Source organism: Lycium barbarum, chromosome 2 (genome assembly GCF_019175385.1).
Source record: "Lycium barbarum isolate Lr01 chromosome 2, ASM1917538v2, whole genome shotgun sequence".
NCBI classification, from domain to species: Eukaryota; Viridiplantae; Streptophyta; class Magnoliopsida; order Solanales; family Solanaceae; genus Lycium; species Lycium barbarum.
The window spans coordinates 47,143,168-47,150,098 of record NC_083338.1 but is presented as its reverse complement, the minus strand read 5'-3'; positions in this window follow the sequence as shown (position 1 = coordinate 47,150,098).

The following is a 6,931-nucleotide window of genomic DNA, read 5'->3' as shown; positions in this document are numbered from 1 at the left end:
ACAAAGCTACGTTCTTTTCTATAATACTATGTTCACACTTAGCCTAATCAATTGTAAGTCCGGTCGGTTAACCATTGTTAATGGGTCTTAAAGGGTGCCTAATACCTTCCCTTTAGACTAATTGAACCCTTACCTAGAATCTTAAGTTTCGCAGACCTTAAACAGAGTTAACTTTAAAATAACTTTAATAAATTTAGGTGTCCTAATTCACCATAAATAATTAGGTGGCGACTCCTTAAAACAAACACAAACAAAAAATAGGAATCACCAATATGTTGTACTCTACTTTAACCCGGTTAAAAAGGGGTATAACACCCTATGCATGACTTATATTTTGAGAGTAAACATTTTGATATTTTGGGTTTGCACTTATGTTCTGTACTTCTATTTCGTTATGCTTCAGATTTGTTTTCTGTATCTTCTGCTTTGCATACTCAGTACATATTTCGTACTGACCCCCTTTCTTCGGGGGCTGCGTTTCATGCCCGCAGGTACAGACGCACAGTTTGGTGATCCACCAGTTTAGGACACCCTCTTCTGCTGTTTGGAGTGCGCCTATTATTCTGGAGCCTACGTTTTGGTATATATTCGTTCTTTGCATATGTACATATTTGTTCAGGGGTACGGCGGGGCCCTGTCCCGCCATATGATTTGGTTGGTCTGTTTAGAGGTCTGTAGACGTATATGTGGGTTGCGCCTACTTCTGTACAGGTGTGTTTGTATGATCCCATTTGCCATGGCAGCCTTGTCGGCATGCATTTGTATATGTTTTGGGCCGTTGCGCCATTTGATAGCCTCGTCGGCTTTTTGATATATACGTACATATTTGGTTGCGTTTGAAATGCGTCTGAGACAGTTTGATATAATGTGAGGCAGCGTGTGATATTTGTGCCCGTATACGTTATCTGTATGTGATTCATATTGGTTGAGTGTGTTCGGGTGCCCAGCTCGGGCACTAGTTACGGCCTACGGGGTTGGGTCGTGACAATAGTATCATGCCCGGCCATTAAGGCTCGGTGTCATATATATAGTATCATGCCCGACCATTAAGGATCGGTGTTATCATCATTAGCCCGCGTCCGGGGCAATATCATAACATGCCCACTGCAGTGGTGTGCACATCTACGTGTCATGCCCAGCCAACTATAGCGCGACGCGGTGTGAGAAAATACATACATATATATATATATATATATATATATATATATATATATATATATATATATATATATATATATATATATATATATATATATATATATATAAAGAATGCATGAGAGTCAAATAAGAGCTATAAATACATCGGAGTGACGTAAGGTCGGTAACCTCCGATTATATTATGGAATAATCATCATCGTTCTATCTCACCTTGAAGGAACAATTATTATAAGGCGAGATCAACAACAATGAATAAAAATCAAGAAAATCACGAAAATAACTCAACATTCTCATATTTACATTGAAATCATAAGCTTGGGACTTTTAAATATGAAATCATCATCATCGTCGTAATCATCATAGAAACATTCTCATCCTTAGCACGTCATCAACATTGTAAAAACATGTCCGTTGTTGTTGTCTTAAAAGATTATAGAATCATAAATCTTTGACTCGGAAAATAGGGACATTTTGGAAAACATTTATGGATTATCAAGAAAGAAGTCATACCTTTGAATCATGAACTCTAACTTTTGGAAGTAAGGAGGTTATAAAACATATGTAGGGAATTATAACATAGGAATTTCTAGAAATAGGACCATCGTCATCATAAAACATATTTATCTTTAGCAGCATAAGAACTCTATGAATCATGAATCTTTAGCTTTTGAGAATAAGAATATTCTTGGAAAACATTTATGGATTCACATAAGGGATCATGGAACATTTGGAAAACACCTATTGGATTCATAAGAAAGGAATCATGCCTTTAGAAGAAAGGGACTAGCCTTTAACATACCTGTTCAACCTCCAGTTATTGTCACGACCCAGCCCCGTGGGCCGCGACTGGTGTCCTTCTGGGACACCCCAAACGAACTCACACCCAGACCATCGTAATCTGACTCGTCCGAACTCAACGTACGTTATTCGAACTCAACATCGTAAGCAGATCTCTACCGAACACTTATCCTAAGCAGTCGCCCGTACAGATCAGACAAATCACAAATCAGAAAGGAGGCGGAATATACATCGCCAAATTTCACACACACACATCAGAAGGGTGGCGGGATGCACATCGCCCCCAAGTACATACACATACATACAAACTCAGAGGCCGACTTGGCCATAGCAGCGTACGGGCCGCTTAAGAATGCAAAACAGACTCACATGCAAACACACCGGACCCACGACCCACAAATCTGACTACAGGCCTCTAGACAAAACAGAACATAAGAACATAGGACGGGATAGGGCCCCGCCGTACCCACTCATCCAATATACAGAATACAGACACAACAAAAGATATGTACCAAAAGTAGGCTCCGGATCAAGGGGAGCTTTCCAACACAGCAGAATGAGTAGCCTAAACTGGAGGACCACCCAAACGAGCTTCTGTACCTGCGGGCATGAAACACAGCCCCCGAAGAAACGGGGGTCAGTACGGGAGAAGTACCGAGTATGTAAAGCAGAAGGTACAGAAATCACAAACACAGCTGGAGTCAGAAAGAACAAACACACCAACATCGCAAACAAAGCAAACCTGTGCGGGAGGCGAACGTACAAATGCAAATCAAATCATGTATAGGGTTTAGGAACGTGGTCACCCCCCGACGCTGGTGCCACAACACATCATAACTCCAGAAGGTTTCAAATCTCCGTACAATCTCCAGACACATCATATCACACACACATCATATCATCAGAACGTATCAAATGCCATATCACATCATAACTCCATAAACGGTAACCGGCCCTATGGCGAGGCCTCGGAAACCGTAACACATCATAACTCCCGAATATATTATAGTGCGCACGATCACAAAGTCGGCCCGGGTACCGACGAACGAAGTCATAGCAGACAGCACGAACAGAGTAGTGCCGAAACCATATGCATATTAAAAATAATTTATCGGACTCAGCATATCGTTTACATATAGATAGATACTGACGCCAGAAGGCTCGGAGTAGGAATCGAATTGATAAAAGTAGGCATATAAAGGTTACGAAGTTCCAAACTGTCAAATTCGTAAGAAAACTGTTCATAAGTCATTTTTCCGAAATTCTCACATCATCCCAAAGTACAGAACATGCATTAATGGCATAGGAAGTTTCAAACACATCCTTGAGTCATAAACAGAAGATTGCGAATCATAACAGACACAAGCGAATCAAACAAACCGAATAAGGGGAGCCTCGGGGCTCGCGGGCCCACCTCGGGTCAAATTGAGGCGGCGGACACAAATCACAGACTTTCGGCTCCATAGAGCCATCTACGAAAGTTTCGAAGGGTTTCGGACACAACAGCACAAGTTATGGAGGTACGAACATTCTTTTAACCAAAAGTGACAAAAAGGGGTTCAATCGCGCTGAGTGAATAGTGCTCGGACTTGAACTTCGATTTCCAAGAGCAGGGTTATTCCCGAGATTCCGAAATTTTCCTAGTGGGTCTAGGACATGCCAAAAGAATGAGAGGTAGGCTTTACATACCTGGTTGGCGCCTTACGCTCCTCAAATCGCAATTCCCGTTTCGTCCAGAAACTGCAAATGGTCACTTTTACCAGTTACTATTCATGAGAATTAACATTTTAGTCTTTGGGCTATATTTGGCTACCGAAATTTCGGCAGCACTTCCCCTATAAATCTAACACCCCCGAGACTTAGCTCGGCTCCAAATATAACAACATCAACAGCCCAAACATCAATACACAATACGAATCACAATCAAACACACTAACTTCACAATTGCACCTTATTCCATAAGTTGGTAATCCTATTTCCAAACTTCACAATTTCAACTCATATCCACATTATTGTATTCATTCATTCAAGATTATTCCATTACATAACAAACAAGTTCCAAACCATTTACCAAGTTTTCCCAAAATCCATTACTTTCCATTTTTCATTCAACACACCAAAAGTTACGACGAACGTTCTAACTTGCGTCGTTTCATTCCAAATTCGTTATCATCAACCATAAATCTTATTTAAGGTCTTTAGTGTCATATATATACTATGATATACACAAATATACCAAAGGTATACACTTTCCGATAACGTCCGAAATTATTTTCTAACACCAACTCAATTCCTTAATCAATCCTTTACAACATAATGACCACAACAACACATTATTCAAACTAAACAAGATAAAATTCTTATGCCTTGCACTACATGGGACTCACGGCCAAACACACCCTTTTATATACACACACACCATGCACAAACACAACCTCATCCCACAATCTTCACACTAATCCAATCACTAACACATATATATCCATTTCATAACATTAAAACATAAAAATCTTACCTTTTTCTTGAATTTCCGATTTGCCGCAAACGAGCACCTTACGCCAATCTAATTATACCACCACGAAGAGCACCTCGAACTCATCAATCATTCCAAAAGAGACTAGGTGATTGGATTAGAAACAAAGCCAAGAATTTTTTTTTTCCTTTTTCTCTCCTTCGGCCGAGAGCACCTTTTGCTTGGTGTTCTTCAATTGCTTTGTGTTTATCTTGAAAATTCTCAAGTATACTTGATATATATCCAAATGGGAGTCATGTGCATAGCACATGACTCTTTAAAAGTGGCTTGGGCTTGCCTCTTGGCCGGCCACTTCCATGTTTTGGGCCTCAATTTTTGTGTTGCATTTTTCTTGGCCCAATTCACTAAACGTCCCGTTTTGTAATTCCCGAAACTAATTTCCGAAGTTCCAAATTTACCCTCGGCCTTCCCCGACGTCTTAACATTAATAACTCCATAACCAACATATTCATATTCACCAAAATCAAAATATTTCCTCAACACACAAGTCTTCTTTATTTCTTGATTTCCCGTTATACGAAAATACGGGACATAACATTCTCCCCCCCTTTAGAACATTCGTCCTCGAATGTTGAATCGACCTCAAGGGTGTCGTACTACTCCGGGAGGGTTCTCTTGATAGGTCCTTTATTGATTTCTCCGACATGTCTTCTTTACCAATACTAGGGTAGATTTTTCACATCACTGACCCAAATACCTTCATAATACATTTTCTCATACCCTACGTAATCACCGAACTCTGCACTATATTCTCGTAAGGGACGGACGCTTTCCAGACATCATCGTCAATATCATTTTCTTTTCACACTCCTGAGTTTCCTTACCACATCGTCGTAATCTCACTTTACTTCATATCAGACACTTCATGCCCAACAGATTCAGAACTAAAACCGAACGGATTCATAATCGGAAGCAGACATACTCAACTATGGCGGTTGGATTCGTAGTCAACATCGAAGGTACGGAAGCATATCAGACACATCTGAGATCGGAGTCAGACATATAAAGGCGTATCAAACGAACTCGTAGGAAGAATCAGACACACTAAGATATACCAAACAGATTCACAATCAAAGCCAGTCGTACGGAATCATATCGAACAAACCCGAATTCAGAAGCAAACATACAGAGTGGTTCCATACCGAATCGTGATCAGACAAACCGAAGGGTATCAAACACACACGCGGTCAAAATCCAACGCACCGAAGCATATCAGACGGATTTATATCCAGATTCAAACCCACAGAGGTGCGCCAGACAGGAACGGATTCAGAATCAAACGCACAAAAGGTTCATCGGACGGGAACATAGTCGAACGCAGAAGTACAGAGGTGTACTAGGTAGAGCCTCATCGGAATCGGAAGTGCAGAAGCACCACAGATGGGATGTCAATTTAGAATCAAATCATTCATATTAAAGCTCCAATAATTCATGAGAATGCCCCTTGATTTGCAAACTCATTCACCAAGTCGTCACACAATTTACCTTGCGTCCTACGTACCAACTCCTCCAAAGATTCCAATTACTCACACTGCTTATCTTTTATTTACCACAACATCAGTTTCCGGGGCTCGGCTCTTAACCCACATGGCACTGAATGAAAATCATACACACACATACACATACACGTACACACACACACACTTATTCGGACCTTACTGGAGAAAATCTCTGGCTGTTATTCAAATTCGTTCAATTTCCCAAGAAGTGTTGTACCCTTTCCTTTTTGCCCATTTAGTCCGCCTCGTTCCGCGCGACTCCCGAAAGGGCACTAATTATTCCACACACAGTCTATTTACCTTTTGGTTACCCCAAATTTTCATTTACATAAATCATACTTGCACTTGTGCAAAATTTTGCATTACTTCCCAGGGGGTCACCCATCCCAGAATTGCTCTGGCTTGAGCACGCTTAACCCCGAAACTTTCACGCATTTTGATGCGTTAGGGCTGATATAATTCCATCAATTGCCCTGCACGACCTTTGTCACGAAATTTTAGGCCAAACGGGGTCTTAGCAAATCTTTCGGAAATTTTTCGTAGCGGGTCCCACTCTCGGCTAAGTCGTACCATTACCTTGTCGCTTTTCTGAATTTTCAACATTCACTTTCATACACATATACATATGATCACAACTAACCCACGAATTTAAGCCTCCAAATAGTCGATGTGATCCGATAGAAATGCCACCGTAAGGTGTTCTCTGGCCACTGACAGAAGAAAACTAAAGCCCAATACGTATCGCGGGGCCTTTTGTACTTAGTCTACATATTTACTTCTATATTTCTGGAAAAATTTGAGCAGAGTTTCCTCTGTATTTCTTACTATCCGAAACTTGTACACCAGAAATACCAACCACGCCTCACAGGGCCAACACATATGTACACACATACACATCATATCACGTCGCAACGCAGCCACACAGGGCTGATGACTTCAAACA